Below are 20524 nucleotides of genomic sequence, written 5' to 3'. Positions count from 1 at the left end.
TCATCCCTCTCAACACACACACACACACACACACACACACACACACACACACACACCTTCTTGTGTACAGTAAGAATGAGCCACAGCTTGTTCTTCGCATATGCGGCCCCCTCAGGATGAATAAATGACACTCCTCTGCTCAATGTGGAGACGCTTTTTCAACATCAAATGAATGCTCTCTCCATGAGTTCACTATATGACATTCCTGTTGAATGTAATGTCTGTTTCCAGTATGATGGAAACATATGAAATCTGTGAATATGGCTGTAATGTCTACTGCTGAGATGAGCAGAAGGCACACAGCATGTGAGTTCTCAAGATTACTATTCTGCACTTCCCAATATAAATAAAAATCATGTGTTTGTGCTGAATGAAACTCGGTTCTAATATGAACGCAGCACATGGGGTCCCAGTATGATGATATGGCATAAGATAAATAGGATACATTTGAATTTTTTTTTTTATTTCTATCATTATTATTAGTATTATTAGTATTAGAATCAGAAACAGGTTTATTGCCAAGTAGAGTTACACATACAAGGAATTTCCCTTGGTGTTGTGGTGCATAACAGTCAAGAGATAGATATCATGAAAGATAGGTGATGTAACTATATAAATAAAAATTTACAATTAAAATGTTAAATATTGTAAATATAGTAAAAAAAAAAACATATTCTAAGAGAAAATAGCCATTGAACAAGATATTATATATTATTACATATAAGTATTATTACTATAACTCAGTTTTTTATCTGTTTTCATTTCTTAAATGTTATCTGTTCTTTAAATTTATGTTTTAATGTCTTGCTGTATTATTTTTAATTGAACATATGGGCACAAATACAAGACACAAATATGTACCTAAAATAACAATACATACCCTATAACTACAACAAAAAGTAAAATAGCAGAACATATATCTGCACAAAAAAAAAAAAAAAAAAAAAATACCACAAAAAGAAGAGAAACCATGTCATGCTGCTTCTGGCTTCATTACTTTCGCTCCCTGTAGCTTTTAGAATTGATTTTAAGGTTTACAAAGCTTTAAATGGTTTAGGCTTGACCTATTTAACTGAACTTTTAAATCCGTATATTCCTGGATGAGCCCTCAGGTCCTCCAATACCCAGCTGCTCTCTCAACACAATACTTAAATATATAAAAAATATTGGAGATGCAGCTTTTTCCGTCTTTGCCCCTAAACTGTGAAACATCCTACCAGCCAATATCAAACAGGCAACCTCAGTAGTGTCCTTTAAAAACCAGCTTAAAACCTTTTAACTTAGCTTTTAATTGACGAATCAGTATTTTAAATGGATTTTTATTTTTAATTTCATAATTTGATAATGAAGTCTCTTGTTTTTATTATTATTCTAACCTAACTAATATATGATAACTTTTTTGCTCCCGTCATACTCCCTACAGCCACTAGAGGGCTTCTGTCACTTGGACGTAAACATGTCGTTTTTGGGGCACCTGCTGTAATTTTTCTCAGTCAAGATGAATATAAAGCCTCCATGTTGAAGAGAAAATGCAATTTTTCAACATGAGACAATTTCATTTAAATCAGCACTCAGGAAAGATAGAATATGATAATGCAGCAATCGTTTCTCTTCTGCAGTCGGGGTCTCCTGTCTTAGGAGAAGCTGCCGCAGCACCTAAAAAGAGAACTACATTTTAGATTGAATTTTGTGGTATTGTTCATCATGTGGCACTGATGTAGCACAGATACGTGATGGGAGATTTCCATGAATAGTGTGCTTTACATTAAATGTATAAGAAGATTTGAGTCTGCGGAGCACATTCATTGTAACCTACTTATTCATGGATAACGATACAATAGGTGACTGAGATAGAAATTGGGTATGCATGTAGGATTTGTCAGAGCATTCTCTAAGTCATACTCAGGAGCAAAAATGTCAGACTCACAGTGGCTGCACGATGTTCCTGTGATTATAGAGTGATTATATAAGAAAAAGGAGAGGATGGAGAACAGGTTCTTACGTGGAAAGAGCAATTAGAGAAAGTAAAGGGAGAGATGTAATATGGTTCAGCGGGGTGAAGGTCCTGCTTTGGCAGATTAGTTTTCAGTGCGTGATGGGAGATGAGGTGTAGCTGCAAGCTACTCTGACAGAAAGGTCATTTTACATTATAACAGATGAGAGAAAAGAATATTGGATGAAGGTCAGGATTCTTGAGGACACAGAGAGTTAAGCGACAGCATGGAAGTTGAGAGAATATAGGTCCAGACCATGTTCTTGGAGGCCCCCAGTTCCTTTTATATCCCATTTGTCCTCCATCCCCCATGAGAGAACGAAGTGTGAGGAAACTGGCTCGGGAACTCAAACACAGACTCATGAGGCAGAGGTTCAGGGACAAAATTATTATTAACTTTGTCATAAATATAAAACATGTACAGGGCAGTCCTTGCCAGGAAGGCAAACAGAGAGGCAGACAACCCAAAAAGGAACAAAGACAGCCAGGTCTCAAAGAAGAACTTTGAAGAACAGGATAAAAGGCAGAACATAACCAGGATTAAAAAGCTGAAGCAACATAGACATCCACAAATGGGTTAATACTGGCTCAGAAGTTCATACACTAGGGCTGATAACTAATGGGCAGCAGGTATGTAGACAGGTGATGACAAACTGAGGTCAACTGATGGGCAGGTAAGAAATTGCAGAGTATTTGCATTACAAAGAGAACGAGCAGGGAATAAAGTCCTTTGAAAATGAAGAATCTGATTTAAACTATGACACAAAGAGTCTTTCATAGGGCCCAGGAGGAAAGATAAAGCACTGCATCTTTTTAAGAATTATTTTTATTGGCTATTTTAAACAACTGCAAATTAATGTGTATTTATATAAAGTGGTTAACCCTGTCGCTTCACTTGTTTGTGTAGGTTTCTTCTCTGTACAAAAGTTTTCTCCTACAGTCCAAAAACTTGCAGGTAAGGTCATTTGAAAACTCTGAATTTGGTACAAATATGGGTGTGATATGTTTTATTTTCCAGTATTTTATACTTCCTGTCAGTGAACACTATGTCTTTAGATTATTTTTTTTTAGCCTTCTCTGTTAATGTGTCTTTCATTCAAGTGAAACTGTATGTAAATCACTAAATATCTTGTCAAATCTGGTATCTTCTCATCCTGTCCATCAACATCAACAAAAATATGTAATATATCTGAAAGAAAACATATTTTAGTTGTTATTTACTGTTATTTGTAAAACAACTTTTGTCAATTAAAATCATTTAATGCTAAACCAATTAGATCCAGCTGATAAAAATGGATTTGAAAGGATTTGGATTCCATAAGCTGATCTGATACCAAATTTTCAATCGATAAATAAACCTACTTATTATTGCCAAATCATCCGTCCCATCATCTGATGTACACCTGGCCAGCAAAGATCTCCTTTTAAAACAGATGAATGAATCAGCCTCTGATTGCCAATGTGTGATCACTCTTGAAGACCATATCTAAGGATCTTAGCCGAAGTCTTTCTACCTGGAGGATGCTCAGCGATGAAGCCAGTCTCTCCCTTCGTCTTCCCGTTTCATTCACTGCATCTGTCATTTGACGTATGGCTACAGTAAAGGATTAAGGAGTATAAGAGCACAATGCGAGGATGCATGAAGTGGGACTTGAGAAGAATCTAAGGTTTGTGAGAAAAGAAGGAGCCGTTGCCTGCAGGTGTGAAACATTCTAAACCTACAGCAGGAATTTTCCTCTGTAATCGATGTTTGTTGTTTACTGAGGCGGACATTTCTACCACCACGATACAAACTGTGGTACTTACAGGGTGAGATAAGGATAATCCACTAGGAGAGCAGATATTTAGGGAAACACGGCCAGGTGCTTCTTAAAGGTGATCCATCGACAACCATGCAACCCGAGGCAACATTATATCCTCTACAAAGAGATGTGTAGGAAGGTTCAGGAAGGAAAATCAATGCTTCCAACATACTGCAGTACAGACTGCAAGATCTATACAGAGAAAATATTGCTGCCAATACGACGCCGGGGCAACATTACACTGTGAAATAGCCCGAGGAGAAAAAAATAGACCTATAAAGTGTAGTTGGACGATGTCACGGTCATGAAACATTCATTAAAGCTCGATCCTTTCACAGCAAGAGGGTGAGGACGGTGGGTCGCTGCTGTGGCCATTCATCCTATATGGAGCAATTCAGGGGGAGTGTTAGTGTGGGAGGAAAGATGGAAGGAAGGAGAGACGGAGGGAGACGGTGAGTGCTGTTGAGAAATGGTCGTGATGGAGCAGTGATGGAGTAGATTTAGACAGAAAGATCTAGATAATTAGAGTTGTATGGATGAGGTGGAGTGATGGATGGATGACAGGGAGGGAGGATGGAGGAATAGGGAAAATGAGGAATGGAGGGAGGGAGGGAGGGCCATATTGGAGGAAGGAGGTGCTGTGAATAGAAAAAAAAAAAAGCGCTCTAAGATGGAGTAGCTTTAATCAGAATTACAAGGGCTTGGTGCAAGAACACAGGGAAGTAGGGATGGAGGGGGTGTTACAGATGACAAAAACAAAAAAAAACCCCACCAAAATCAAAAACGGATAGAATTTTGGAGTGATGACAGAAAGACAAAATTAATTAATGGCTGGCTCCCATATGGAAAACGAGAAGAAAGCAACGGGCAGATGGAAAATGGAAGACGGCCCAAAAAAGTGAAGTAGTCCAAAAATCTAAAAAGAAAAAAATAATCAAAAAATGTTGGAGGGATGAAGGGTGTGTCATGGACGATTTGGTCACCTTAGGTGTAATGAAAAAATAGTGACTGACGGATGGGAAAAGTAAAGCAGCCCAAAGTGATGGACTGTTGGAGGGATGACAGACAGACAGATGGATAAACTGGTCACAGTACAACTGAAACAACATCTGGTTACCAGTTACTGTTAACCATGACAGAGATGAGAGAGAAAAAAAGTGGCTGGCAGAAAGGAAAGATGGAAAAATGGGAAAGGGATGGAGAGACAGATGACTTGATGAAGGGTGTGTTGCTATAACTTGTCCAGTGATTAACAACATACAGCAACAACACTAAAGGGATGGACAGGGTGAATGTTGCAGACAAAAGGGTCACCATGTAATGACTGAAATGATGATTGGTTACCATGATGGAGAGATTAAACAGGAAGAAAGTGATTCACATGTGAAAAAGTGAAGCCGCACAAAAAGTAACCAAACAAAAATAAAAAATGGGGGAGATGGAGGGGATGACTCGGTCATCTTATAACTAGAACAATGATTGATCACCATGATGATGAGGAAAAAAGAGGAAAGTAACTGATAGGTGGAAAATGTGAAGTAGTCAATGTTATGACCAGCTCGCACACGCCACGCCACGCCCAAACTCAGCAATATTAAACTGAAATTTATTAAAGTAAATAACAATAATTGCAATGAGGTGTGGAAGTCAGTATCAGTGGTGTTTGAAAGTGTATGGATGTGTTGTCTAATGTGAGGTGTGTGTTGTCAGTGCAGAATAAAACCAAAAAGGAAACCCAAAAAAAAACAACCACAGCGTGGTGAGTGGGGAAGGGATCAGAGAGCGGCTGGAATCAGGGCAGGCGGGCTTAAATACATTCTGGGACACTGGCCAGGTGTTCCCAGTTAGTACTCGAATGACACATCGGCTCCACCCAACCAAGGACCTGCAACACACAGACACAAACCACAGGACCAAAGGCAACAGAGGCAACAGGCTCTGTGGCCGTCACAGTCAGAAAGAAGAAAACAAAAAATAACACAGAAAAAGGGATGGATGGGTAGATGGATGGATGGATGGATGGATGGATGGATGGATGGATGGATGGGTAGATGGATAGATGATGGATGGATGGATGGGTAGATGGATGGGTAGATGGATGGATGGGTAGATGGATGGGTAGATGGATGGATGGGTAGATGGATAGATGATGGATGGATGGATGGATGGATGGGTAGATGGATGGATGGATGGATGGGTAGATGGATAGATGATGGATGGATGTATAGATGGATGGGTAGATGGATGGATGGGTAGATGGATGGATAGATGGATGGGTAGATGGATGGGTAGATGGATGGATGGGTACATGGACAGATGATGGATGGATGGATGGATAGATGGATGGGTGGATGGATGGATAGATGGATGGATGGATGGATGGATGGATGGATAGATGGATGGGTAGATGGATGGATGGATGGATTGATAGATGATAGATGGATGGATGGATAGATGGATGGATGGATAGATGGATGGATGGATGGATTGATAGATGGATGGGTAGATGGATGGATGGATGTATGGATGGATAGATGGATGGATGGATAGATGGATGGATGGATGGATTGATAGATGGATGGATATATGGATGGATGGATGGATGGATAGATAGATGGATGGATTGATAGGGGGACAAAGGGGGTGTAATGGATGACTTGGTCGCTGTTTGATAGCTGAAGTGATGTTTGGTTTGTAATTGGTGGAAAAATTTGGGCCAAAAAAAGACACGAAAATCAAAAGGTAATAGATTAATGGAGTGATGACAGACAGATGAATGGATGAAGGGGGTGTCATGAAGGGTCACCATACAGAAACTGAAATGTTGATTGGAAAAGTGAAGCGGTCACAAAAAACAAAAATGAAAAAGGGAGGGAGAGACAGATGGATAAAAGGGGGCGTCACGGACTGTTTGTTCACTATAAAACATCTGAAATGACGACTGGTTACTATGGTGAAGAGAGGAAAGGAAAACAGTGATTGGACTGTTGGAAGGGTGTCGGACAGACAGATGGATGAACGAGGTGTCGCGGTCGACTTGATTATTGTATAACTGGGATGACGATTGGTTGCCATGACAGAGATGAGAAAGATAGACAGTGATTGACAAATGGAAAAAGAGAAGTGGTCCAAAAAAGAAAAAAAAAATGAAAAACTGGATGGAGCCAAATCAGAATAAACGCAGATGTTCACACCTCCACACACACACACACACACATAGATAGATGCATAGCTTTGCCAGTGCCAGGCAAGGGGAGGAGGAGGAGGATGGCAGGCGGGCTGATGGATGGTGATGTCACCGCAGTTACGAACGAAGCATTTATTCCCGCATGAATAATGTACACACTTAACCGTCAACTCGTTTTCTTCCCTCCCTTCATTCTTCCCTTTGCTTTCTGTCCACGCTGCCGTCCATCCATCCGTATCGCTCTGCCCGCCTTCTCATCTCCAAGCACAAATAAGAACAAATTGAAGCCGTAGGGAGTGCGAACATGTCTGTGTGTGTGTGTGTCCATGGAGATGAGTATTTGTATGTAATCTTATGTGTATGTATGTGTTTCTGTCCAGTGTGTGTGTGTGTGTGTGTTAGTGTGTGTGTGCATGCTTGTGCGTGTTTAACGGAGGAAAGTAACAAATTGACTTGGCCCACACCCGTAGAGCTGCACTCAGTCATCTGTACAGACTGTTGAACCGCTCACATGGTCATACAGCGTGTACATATTCTGATATTTTAAGATACAGTGGTTTCACATTTAAAGTCAGTGAAGCAAATACTTTTTTTTAAATTGTTTTATTTACATATTTCACATTTATTCATTTGGCAGACGCTTTTTGTCCCAATTCAAAATGAAACATTGACTATGGGGGTTAAAGCGCATTTGGTTAAATGGTGTGAGATGTGTTGCTTTTTTAAAAAATACAGTCCCCAAAATTTAGGAGAATGTAGCAAGACAGCAATCCCTAAAAATCATAAATGGATTCAAGTCAAGTCAAATATCACAAACCTCTCAAATCCGAATTTCCCTCAAGCGGCTTTACAAGCTTTACAGCGAAATAACATCCTCAATCCTTAGACCTTTGATTAAAGGCAAAGGAAGGAAAAATTACCCTCAAAAAACCCTTTGACAGGGAAAAATTGGAAATTGGAAGAAACCTCAGGAAATGCAACAGAGGAGGTTCTTTCTCCCAGGATGGACAGACAGGGAATAGATGTTGTGTGTTACAGAGGAGACCAAGAAAGCAAAATTACAGTTTGAAAAACAGGATGGCAAAATGAATCATTTCATCAAGGAACTTCCATTCAGAATAGGACCTGAGCCGCACGTCCTCCATCACCACGGAGACCTGGACAGACTACACATACACACAGGAAACTCATGTCACATGGATTGATTGATTGTTTATAACATTTCTTGTTTAAAAGTTTAAAAGAGTTTAGTCAAAAGTACGGACATCCTGATCTAAGGCCTTATAATATTGAGTATATTCCCAGATGTCTTCCAAATCTATATAACTAACTAATGTCAAATGTGTTTGACAGCAGACCATCATTCTCTACTGTGAGAAACTATAACCTGCACCACATGCTTCCTTTAATATTCCATTCAGAATATTACAGGAACTAATCATGAAGTTTAGGTGCAGCTTTTCGAATAACTGCAGCACTTTACAGTTGTTGCTGTTAAAGGTGCAAAAGTGTCAGCATTTTTACCAGCTGTGGTGGGAAAGGTGGTGTGGTGGAGGCTGGAAGCATTGTTAGATATACTTCTGTGAAGTTATTTTATCAAGAGACTGGAATATTTTTGACTATCATGTGCCATTAATCTATTTGATCAGACTGAAGTAAAAAAAAAACAAACAAACAAAAAAAAAACAAGAAACAAGCAAGAAGTGAAGATGTTTGTGTCTTGTACACTTTAAGGAGTCACTGACTGCAGAAGACTTGACACCAAATGTTAAGTAAAAAGATGATTTTTTATTTTGTTGTTATTTGTTGTGTACACTTTGGTTTCTTGTCATTTGAGGACAACATAAAGTGCTACAAATTTTATTCTGGATGTAAACAAAAAATTGAAGCATGTTGATGCAATGTCATGCAACAAGTGTGTTACATTCTGACTGCAATGTGCTTTATGTATGATATTAGAACATGATATATTGTATATCATGGCATTAAAGTTTTTGATTTAGCATCTGGTGTGGACTGCAAAGCACTGGAGCTTTCTGGCTTATTGACTTATGTCCAGAAAAAAAGTCTAAAATGTTCATGTCTGGTTAATAAAAGCCATGTGTCACTTGAAACATTAAATATTGAACTATCCACATTTTGAGTTTGTAGTACATCCATACATGACAAAAAAATCATTACAAATGCCAGCATACAGTTTAAAATTGTTCAATACTGAGTGCACTATCGACAGACACACAATGTAACAACATAAACAAAAGGAGGCTGCTCACAGCTGAAATAACTTGTCACTGGTGCTGTTGGTAGAAAACAAAACAATTAATTGTGACTGTCAAGTTTTCAAATTGTAAATTGGTTGTGTTCCAGCTGGTGTCCATCAGAAATGGTGATTATATCTTTTCCTGTAGTAGGTGTTATTTACATGTTTACTCGGGTATATATACACATACATTCACCTGTACATCCAGTATATTTTTTTAGCTGGAAGCAGACTTTGTGATCAAACCAGTGATCCTGAATACAAAGACCAGCTGCGTGTAAGTGAGACTCCGCAGGTTCCTCTGAGTCGGCTCGTCCCGCTGCGTCCTCCTGGTGAGAGCAGACGCCGGGACACGAGTGTCCATCCTCCCTCCTGCCTGCAGCCACCGGACAGGACAGACTTTGATCTGCTGATCCCGCTGCAGGGGGACCAACCAGCCGCCCTGAACACCTGACTTCCTTCCTCTGGCTTTGAAGAGAAGCCGTGTCAAAAGAGACCACAAACAACATACACACAAACAAACAAACACACACACACAGAGCTGTGTAGGACTCCGCAGCAGCCTGTGTGCTGATAAAGGAAGGTGAGTATAAACAGATGAAGGTTAGCTACATGAAGGTTTTTCCCTTTTCAGTATGATATTCAGATGTTGGAGTGAAGTGTAAAGATGCATGTAGGGCTAGAAGGTGTTTATAGATGTATGACAAGAAGAGGAGTGTTTCAGGTGAACTTCAGCTAAATTATTTCCATATTTTATATGTTTCTGTAAATATACTGCCAGACAAGCACCAGCATTGGTTGTGTTACCTTGTAAATGTCTCAAAGACCTTGAGTACAAAGTCAAGAGGTTGTAATATGCAGCACAAATTAGCAAAGCACAGTGAATGGAACCACGTTCCCGCACATGCTTAGTAGAATCTGCTTTACATAAAACTACTCTCCGGAGTCTGAAAACGTGATTGCTGTTTGGAGCCGTTTCTGAACACACTAATGTGACCAAACTCCTCATCATGATGAAGGAACACGTCACAAAGTGCAGCGGTGTGACTCACTGACATGTTTTTAATAGTTTTTGTACAACAGAGGCTCTACAGCACAGAGGAATAAGATATATGAGGCTTTGGATACACACACAGTACTTGTAAGTAGATCAGTTCATTATCGGTTTGGATCCAAACATGAGATTTGACAAATAATCTCTTGTGATTATCTGAATAAAGACTCTCTCAGTAGCAAAGATGGAAGCAGTGGGATGTTGTTTTAACACTACAAAGAGTCCTACAGGCCTTTTTGACCAAATAGTTCCAAGAACTCAGAACTTGAACTCTTTTTTGCATTCCTGTTTGTGATTCCACAGCATCAGTAGCGTCTAAGAACCCATTTAAGAAGCATTATTTCACATGCACGAGGAAACAACAACACAGAGTCATCATGTGTTCTTGGTATTTACTGTGGTGCAAATCTGATTTTTAAATAGTTGTATTAAATGGATGCAAAGGACACATAACCTGATAAAATACATAGAAAATTAAGTTTCATTCCTCTTGTTCACTTGCTAAGTCTCTCCATCACTTTATTCTCTTGGCTCATTCTCATACACTCTGTTTTCCTGTGGTGAAAACATGCTATTAGGGATGCGGTGGAATATTTGGTGCACTTCTTCAACAACAGATACTGCACTCCATATCCTGTCTTCTACCAACAGTCAATGTCAGTGTCTTACAGTGCCGAAGGGAGCAGGGGAGGAAAAGAAGATGATAGGGGGAACAGAGAGCGGGAATCAAGTGTGCAGATGGTGGAACAGTTGTTGTCAAACTCTGCGAAAACAGTGTGATGTGCTTAACAAGACAAGTCTCTCTTTTCTCCCTCTCTGTCTCTGCCTCCTCCCTTCATGCTTGTCTCTTTCGTTTCCTCTTTCACCTCATCTCCTTTCGTCCCGCTTATCTCTCCCTTGCAGTCCCTTCCTCCCTCCCCCAAAATTTGTCTCCCTCTGCTCTCTCTCTCTCTCTCACCCCATCCATGTTCTCTCTGTCTGAGTTCTTTAAGAGAGCGCTGCTAACTTTGTGTTTGGGGAGATGCAAATTAGCCTCACACAGAGTTGTTGGAGTGGAAACACCTCTCTTTCCATATGGAGTGATGCTCAGAAGAGGAGCTTGTGTATATATACAATGTGGATTAGTGTGTGTGTGTAGTCGTGAGAACCAACTTGACAACATGCTGTCTTTAGAGGACATTGTGGGTTGTTGGGGACGTTTTGTCAGATCCTCGCAAAGAAAGAAATGCTGAATTTAAGTTTAGTGGTTAAAGATGTTCAGTTAAAGATGATATATCATGCACATTTTCAGGTCTATATTTATATTCCGGGGCTCTACTGGAGTATCTTTGCATGATTTACAATTAAAAACTCCTTATTTATCTTAAACTGGCCCTTTATGCAGCCCCTTAGTTCAGCCTCTGTCTGAAACAGGCCGTTTTAGCTCCTGTCTCTATAAAGCCCCTCCTCCCAGTATGCCCAGTCTGTTCTGATTGGTCAGCTTCCAGAAGTTGGGTCACGGCAGGCATCCCGGCTGGTCGTGAGGCAACGTCAATAAACCATGAAACAAACTATAGTAGAAGGATTTCACTACTTTTTCTTGTTCTTTACTCAAAATATCAACTTCTCAAATACATCCATACATGGTTGAGCTGGTGTCCAAAATATGAGAATGGACAACGCCAACAACAAATGGAAAAACATTAGCAACAACAAGGCTACAGAACAGGCGGCCATTTATGGGCATGTGGAACAAGCCAAAATCAGCTCATTAGCAAGATAGGAAAAAATGTTGCAAACAATGTTTTCAGAGCAGGTTGAAGTCCCAAGCTATGTCTCAAATCACATACTTCTGTTAGTACACTTTCATGTAGTACACTGTGTACACTATGTACTTACTGGCATAGTGCACGAATTTCTACAGGTACAGGAGTTGTCTCAAATCTAAGCTAGCTTTAGCATTAGTGTTATCGTTCGCGCTACCAAATCATTACAGACTGCTAAATTAACCCAAAAAACATACTGATGGCTTATATCCGACAACAGTATAGTGGTGCTTAGTGCTAAAAAACACATGTATAACTTACATTTGTATAATGTGGCAATGTTCACTGTAGTTACAACGTACTCGGCCGCCATTTCCAATTTGAAAAATGGTCCCTCCCCCGCTACATAGCCAAGATGGCGACCATTGTCCATAGTTCCACACTCAACTTTTTGACCGTTTTGAGTGCACCATCTGGGTACTCACAGTGCACTGCATTTCCCATACTTCTCAGTGTGAACACACTTATGCACTCAAAATGTTCAGTATAAGTACAGAAGTATGCAATTTGAGACACAGCCCTAATTTTAGACTTGCAGGGATCATTTCTACATACATTCACCTCAAGTTTTGGAACTTTGACTATGTTTCACATCTGACATCATAACAAGATATAAATAACAGAAAATCATTTGCCTTCAGTGGTGACGCCGTGCTCCACTAGTGTCATCAGAGGTGGTTGTAAAAGGGTCCCAGCTATTGTACCGAGCTTCTCGTCTTGCCACGTGATAGCTCTTCTGTGTCAGTAGATGTCAAAACACGACATCCCTCTGCAGAACCAAAGCATCATGATATTATGACAAATTGCACATGATGTCTCAAACAGTATGAACCGCTTCTGAGAGGCAAAGGTTTAAAATAAACCGTACATGCATATAATTCATCAAAACTAGTCTTCTAAACAAAGACTTAAGAGCAGGGACATTTCACTATATTTGACAGGTGTTTGTGTCACATCTTCAACTAAAGTATTCTTCTTCTCCTTCCCCCTGCGGTCTTGTCACTGTCACAGCGGACGGGGGAACATTCATTGTTGAGGTTTAACAATTTCTAGACCTCTACGACCCGCATTCCTGCTTTATAGAGATAATATTAAAATGACACCAGCTGAGGAGCCACAGCTGAAGAGGTTGACTCTTCAGCTGAGGAATCAGGTGAAGTAAAACACAAAAGGCTCCTGAATCCAGGGTAGCGCTTCACATTCGCTTTATATTCAGAGCACCACCCGCTGATATGTCAAGCTGCAGCATGTCCTGTGTGTGCCGGAGGCATGAAATGACACACATCATGTGATGATGTGTCTTGGACCGGAGGGTAAAGATGTGTTCTGATACATTGTGAAGCTAGAGGCATGGAATTCAAAGAGAGGTGAAAAAAGATTTGGTTTAGGTGAACTGAACACCATTAGAAAACCTTTCAATTTAAACGAGAAATCTACATGATGATATAGATGAGCACATGTAAATTATGCATAATGTGTATCTGGATAAATTAGCTGCATGAGGAAAAACACACAAATGTATTTGGATCTGAATCGTTTCGTTCAGACCACATCTTTTGCTCACATTGTGATCATATCGCATTGCTTCCTTTGACATGGGGTAGATCATGTTTGTTGACCTCCTGTCCCACCTAACTGATTGCATGTTGAATCAAGATAATGAGGCCGTTTATTAATAAACGCAAAGGCACACAGATTGGATGTCATAATCAAGATGAGTATCCAGCTACAGATCACATTTAAATACCAGGTATGGGTCCAAACAGTGACATTGTTCAGTTAATAATAACTACACACATATAAGCTCCTTTAAATGATTCATAGCCTGAAAACACATTTATTGGCTGTTTGTAGACAGTAAAGAGAAAAATAGCCAAAGATTAAAAATCTCTTTTTCAAGAGTGTCCTGGCCAAGGGCAACAACAACAACGAGTACAGACAAACAACATAAAAACAAATAACACAAAATGTCACCATGTTACATCACAATATCAGAATGAATGAAGTGAAACCAGATTTTGCAATTTTAGATCAACTTTTAATTAGCTTTTAGCTCATTCAGTGTGGACTTTAGGAACTGTTAATAAATATAAGTTCTAGGAAATAAGAGCATAGCTGTTGAAGTTGTAATACTTACGATTTTCATCATGTCTAACCCTTTTCTTGATACTATTTATGGTCTGTACTTTTTTAGCAATAGCCATTTAATATTTTTACTCTGCAAATACCTGCATATGGTAGTTCTGGACAAACATGAATATAAACATGAGTATAAGATGAACATAAAACGTTATAGTCAGTCAGTCTTCAGACTAAAAGTCTTCAGACTGGAATTGAAGTTTTCCAGTTCAGTGTCACTACAAGGCCACCAAAACCCCTGTGTGTTCATGAATGTGTCATTTTTGGTTCATCTGCTGTTGGTTTCTGCCTCCATTTCTCTCTCTATCATCATAAAATGTTCTCTCTTGAGGCAAAGATACTTTCTTTCTTCTTCTTCTTTTGGATGATTGCTGGAAATTACTGTCTCCTTTCTCTGCAATTACACTGTAAATAAGAAAATTCAGTTTCAATTCAATTTTTGGTGAAGCTGAACATAACCCAGCATACATTCCCTTTTCCAGCTGCACCCTGCTCTTTATTCACATAAAATAAAGAAGATATTGAATACCTTGTTAACCCCAAAGGGCAGCTAGCTATCCACTGGCTGCACTAAAGCAGCTGGGGGATCATGCTGCCTTTCTCAAAGTGTCTGCAAGTTTTAGAACAAGTCCTTCAGATTAAACAACAAAATATGTAGTTTGTCCGCTATGGTCAAGGTTTGGTCAGGATAAAGATTAATGATTAAAAGAAACTCACCTTGACTGAACAGTCTCCCATGTTTAAGTTCAATGATTTGTTGACCCATCTGTCCACACTGACTTCCCTATAACATCACACAAAATGACTGCTTTTCCATGGACTGACGAGTCATAATTCGTTTGGCCACTAGAGGGCTTTGTCACTTGAACATAAACAGATGCTGTTTTGGGGGATTTGCTGAAACGAACGATGCTATCGACTTTCTTGGGAGGTCAGTCTCATTTGTAGGGAGCTAATTTCAGGATTTTTGTTCTTCGGTTCCTGCCTGAAATTTAATTTAAAGGATTTAACTGGCGGTTTTCTATATTTTTCATACTGTCAACACATCTCATGTGCAGAGCCAAACCAACAATAAACAATCGACAATAAATGATCCTACTCACAAGTTTGGACACTCTTTCTCATTGAAGGGAATGGGAAGGTGTTTCCATTCCTTTGAATAAGAAAGTGTGTCCAAACTTTTGACTGGTACTGTATTATGTGTGTGTATCCAAAGCCTGATATATATCTCTTCCCTCTGTGCAGCGCTGTGGCTCACTGATGTGTTTTTAATAGTTTTTGGACAACAACAGAGGTCTACAACATAGAGGAATAGATACAGTATATCAGGCTTTAGAAACACACACAATACTTGTTAGTAGATGAGTTCATTGTTGGTTTGGCTCCAAAAGGGAACACAGTAAATGTAGACTAAGTTCAGCTGTTGGACGAAGCAAATAAAATGTCTGAATTTGTAAATAACCAGAAAAGGACAAGCTGGACAGTAACCTCAGGAGAGAGAACACAATTCTTCAGTTTCTGTTTTCAGATTTTCAGCTGCATGGTTTTGAGAATTTAAACCAATCAGTCAGTGAAAAGTTCAATTCATTTCTCCTCTACAAAGCCTCCACCTGCACTAGTTTACTGCATCCTAGAGAAACAAACAGGAGGAATGCAACTGTTACATGCAGTCATGAGTTTTACATAAAATCACCAAGATCTTCATGTCAAACAAAGAAAAGAGAAATAAACTGGAAGGTGCTCTTTAGGAATCTGGTCTTAAATGCAGTAATCTTCACTTCTGAATATAAAAATCATGAAATAGACATTAAATTTAAAAAAAATGTTCTTTGCTAATGGTGAAAAAAACATGAGGAGCGAGGTGCTCTTTGATTTTGAATGACAAAAGAATGGATTTTTTAACAAAAGAGAGGTGTGATTAGGATACAGAAAAAAAAGTGAAATGTGTCGTGATTGAAAGGCGCCCTATAAAAGGTGAAGTTTTTCAATGGAGGTTAAAAACACAAGCAGGCCAAGGTTGTCTTAAGTTATAGACAAAATAGTTCTCTCTTTAAGGCCTATAAAAAATGCATGAGATACAAATTGGTATGTTTTTGGTGGTGAGACAATAAAAACCAGAGTCTGAAAAAAAGTTCTATTCATTGAAGAGAGCAAATACATGCATGTGTCAGTGTGTGTGAGTCAGAGCAGCAGAGGAAAATAATTAAGGGTGTGTGTAACATGAGTGTGTAAGAATAAGATGATTATTTGCTTCCTATTATAGTACTTATACATGTTCAATGAAGATGCTGATTTAAAGATGCATTTCCCCTGAAATTCCTCAGCACTTCCTTTTCTTTTTATTTTCAGAGGTTTATCTTTCACCTTTTTTCAATGGTTTACTAAAGTTCTTTGCAATATACAATGTAGTTCAAAGTCACGGGGTTGTGATATGTAGCAGCCTTCGAAGCATCGTAAACACAATCAAGTTCCCGCACATGCTCAGTGGGGTCTGCCTCACACAGAACTCTGAGACTGAAAACATGATGCTGTTATTAGTCTTTGGAGACGTTTCTAAACTAACTAACGTGACCAAACTCTTCATAATTAAGGAACATGTCGCCCAGTGCAGCGGTGTGACTCACTGATGTGTTTTTAATAGTTTCTGGACAACAACGGAGGTCTACAGCACAGAGGATTAAGATATATCAGGCTTTGGATACACACACAATACTTGTTAGTAGATCAGTTCATTGTTGGTTTGGCTCTGCACATGAGATTTGTTGACAATAAGAAGAATCACCAGACATATCCTTTACCTCACAATGCTCAGAGTACTATCAGATGGCGCCCAAAAAAGGACATGAGGGAAAATGTTATAAAATAAAGAAGAAGAAAAAAGTTTGTATGTGAAGATAAATGTATTTCTGTGTCTCTTGGCCATCTGGAAAGCAGCAATGACGTGGTTAATCAATGAAGTAAAAAAGAGTTCATATATACAGTACCAGTCAAAAGGTTGGACACAATGTATCATTCATGGGAACGGGAAGGTGTGTCCAAACTTTTGACTGGTACTGTTTATTCAGACATGTCCATTCCAACCTCAACCAATCATATCACCAAACCAGAGTGTAGATTTTAGACGATTCTGCAAAAACTCCAAATTGTATCTATTGCAAACAGTTTTAAAGTTCTTGCTTATTACAATATCTGCACATGCCAACTACGATCATGATCATGGCATATAAAGTATGGCCGTGCAAAACACAGGACGTCGACACAACAGACACGTGTTGTCAGGTTTGAGCTACGTCTCCCATCTCGTGCTTCAAGTCATCATTGACTTTCTCAGTATTTAACCACAGCCGCCATCTTTCCAGAACATTAACTGAGTACTTTGAGCTTCCTCAACAGAACCATACAAATGTCAAATATGCCTTAATGGCTTTGAGTAGATATTGTAGGAGAACAAATGAAATATGTTCATGATTGTTTATCAAATAAATTCAGTATAAAGAAATGTAATCTGGCTGCATTATGATTTCCATAAAAATGTAACTGCTGATACAAATTAGTTTCACATTTACGAGACAGTGTGTGGATGTGAGTTTTTGCAAGGATGATGTGCACGTTACAAAGCTCTCGGAGATAAATTTGTGATTGTGGTTAATGTGAGGACAAAGTACATGTCAGGAGGAGTATTTTGATATAATCGCAGTTATAGTATGTATATGTGTGTACTTTGGTCCAAATTATTCCTCTTATTCTTCAGTTAAAATTTATGAAGGGTGCTTCTACTCTGAATTGGGCTAGAAGTGTTTGTGTTGCTGCTCTAGTTTCCATATCAGCTCTCTCTCTAAAATGTTTTGCTCTCCGTCCCCTCAGGGGAGCCATACTATGGTCTCCACTCACTGCGAAGCCACCAGAATATAAAAGAACCCTGCTTGAATTTGTACATTTTCTGTGTCTCCTCTTCTATAACCCTCTGTGGATATTGGCAACACTCCATCCTTAAGAAAATGATCTAATGTCACTGGTGAGCAGATGAATAAACTAAACAGTTCCCTACCGATTCACGTTTAGCATTTCAACCCTGAATCCTGCTGCGTAAATCATCCCTGCGAATAAACATCTTGCCCGAAGCTTCCGCGAGCTGCTCTCACTGCTGTTCGCCGCTTTTAAAATTCATTTATGTGAAACATTTACGCCTGTGAATCATTTCTCATTTGACTCATCCGGGCCTTATCTGCAGTTTTTTAGCTGGTAATCGTGTTTCATGCTAATTAGGATCTGATTGGACGAACAGACACGTCTAATTGCTCGTTATACCCCCGTTTTGTGGAGCTGTCATCTTAGGTGAGAGGTGCCTGCGTGCTGAGCCTGAGAGGGCTCACATGCATACATATTCACACACACACACACACACACACCTTTTGTATTTTTTTTTTGGTCACATCATTACACTCCCTGATATTACAAAAAGCAGAGACAAGCAGTCACGCTGTTACACACCACTGAGTTATATTTTTAGTCTCGTTTGCACCATAAAGCGCTGCAGTTAAAGCCACAGTTCACCCTTTAGCAAACACGTTCACCACTGTTCAGCAAAGTGCTTCCATCTAAGCAATTATTACCATCATTATTCTGTCATCACTGTTGTGCTCCTCGCTGCCCACACTGATTTCCACATCGATTTTCTCTCCATCCAGCTGAAGGCGATGCGCTCTCTCCTTATTGCCTTTGAAACTTTGTTCATTCGTCACATTAAAAGGTTGATATTTCTATTAACGCTTTGCCCTTAAAAGATCAAATGTCATCGCCGGGGCCACGTTCGGAGAGATTGGTTGTAATTCTAAGTGGAAGCTGTGGGTTAAATGAAGAGTTCATGTTTGTTGAAGACTTGTCTGATTTGTAAATTATGCCTTTCATCAAATCAAAGATGCACTTCCACCTGTGTATCGGGATGCTGCATCGATGATTATTAGCTGTTAGCGCGATGAGTGCAAGTCAGTGCGGCTGACAGTAAATTCTCTGAAAAGCTACAATTAGAGATGCAATAAACAAGGACCAGGATATTTATACAGAAATCCAGCTCTACGTGAGATATGATCATGTACATTAGACACAAACAAAACGGGGAGCAGCTCATAAAAGCATTGCTCCACACTGCTGCTAGCAGGCACAAAACTTCACAGGATACTTTTAATCATTGATTGGCAAAAGCCTGAGAAGCCTTTACCCATTGATTTCACTTTCTTTTTCTTTAAACTTGAGAGGCAGATTCATAATGTGCTGCTTGAGCTTGTAGTTAGTTAGTTAACAGACATCTCCTGATAGGGTTTCTGTCTAGATAAAGATGGAAATATAAGGCCATGTTATTCCATCCTATCTGGTCTTAATGAAAGTCAACAATTTAGTACTCTGTGTTTATTTAAAATGGGTAAATTGCTGAAGTATTATCACTATTTATTATATATTGCCATCTTATTGGGCTCTAATCCTTCGGTAATGTGTGGATTACACAGTACACATGCTTAATGGACTTTCCTGAGTTTCTCAGGCAATAGTTATTCTGTAAATGTTAACTGAAGCTGAGCCGACACTCAGGCTTTTCCCTGGATTTTTTTTTGAGACAAAGGTGGCAAAGGCTGGAGAACGTGCAAGATGCAGCGCACGCACCTTTAGAGTGTTGTTGTAGAGTGTTTAGTGAAAAAAATCACAATTTGACAGACAAAAGTGTCCATAGAGATTTAAATTTTATACCAAGATGGAACAAAAAAAAAGAAAAAGAAAGGTTGTGACGGCGTTTATTTTGAAGGCCTGGGACAATATGACTATCTCCTGATTCAAGACTATCACAATCGACAGCCGAATCGATTCAGAATCTATTCTCCATTCAAAACTGATTCTCGATTGGATGAATAGAAAATGCAGCACTATTTTCAGTCTCTTGCTCCAGTACACTGTGTGCAAAACCATTCACTAGTGTCCTTACTCCACTGAAATACAATATGAAATATAACTGGCAGATAAGGTAAATGGTCCGTAGCCTTTTTATTTTAAAAAGTTAACTGCATTAATTAATCAATCAATCAATTAATTTGAAGGCATCTTACAGTCTCCTGCCTGTAAGAGAATAAACTGAGAGGGAGGCGGGGTTGGATTAAGTTGTTTAATGCTGCAGTGTGTGTCGGTCAGCTGGTTTCGTTCACTACTCTGCTCCACTAACGTCAGTCTCTGAGTGACGGCGTAGAAAGTTCACAATATATTTCACGTTGTTCTCACAAAAGGTGATTATTTAGTCA

The 20524-nt window shown here is 39.3% G+C and overlaps 1 long non-coding RNA gene across 2 annotated transcripts; it reads right to left on the bottom strand.

Moving 5' to 3' along the window:
* Positions 1–14012: 14012 nt before the first annotated feature.
* LOC121899309 lies at positions 14013–18485 on the bottom strand. 2 transcript variants are annotated; one of them, XR_006096679.1, is made up of 4 exons: positions 18289–18485; positions 14958–15024; positions 14770–14850; positions 14013–14645 (listed from the first exon to the last, which is right to left on the bottom strand). It is a non-coding gene; the product is annotated as an uncharacterized LOC121899309 (long non-coding RNA). The 2 variants fall into 2 exon arrangements; XR_006096678.1 differs by lacking the exon at positions 18289–18485 and having other exon boundaries at positions 14958–15340.
* Positions 18486–20524: the final 2039 nt, after the last annotated feature.

The sequence above is a fragment of the Thunnus maccoyii genome, chromosome 6 (assembly GCF_910596095.1).
Source record: "Thunnus maccoyii chromosome 6, fThuMac1.1, whole genome shotgun sequence".
In the NCBI taxonomy this organism is placed as follows: Eukaryota; Metazoa; Chordata; class Actinopteri; order Scombriformes; family Scombridae; genus Thunnus; species Thunnus maccoyii.
The sequence above is the reverse complement of the archived record's forward strand: the minus strand, read 5'-3'. Positions and strand labels throughout refer to the sequence as shown.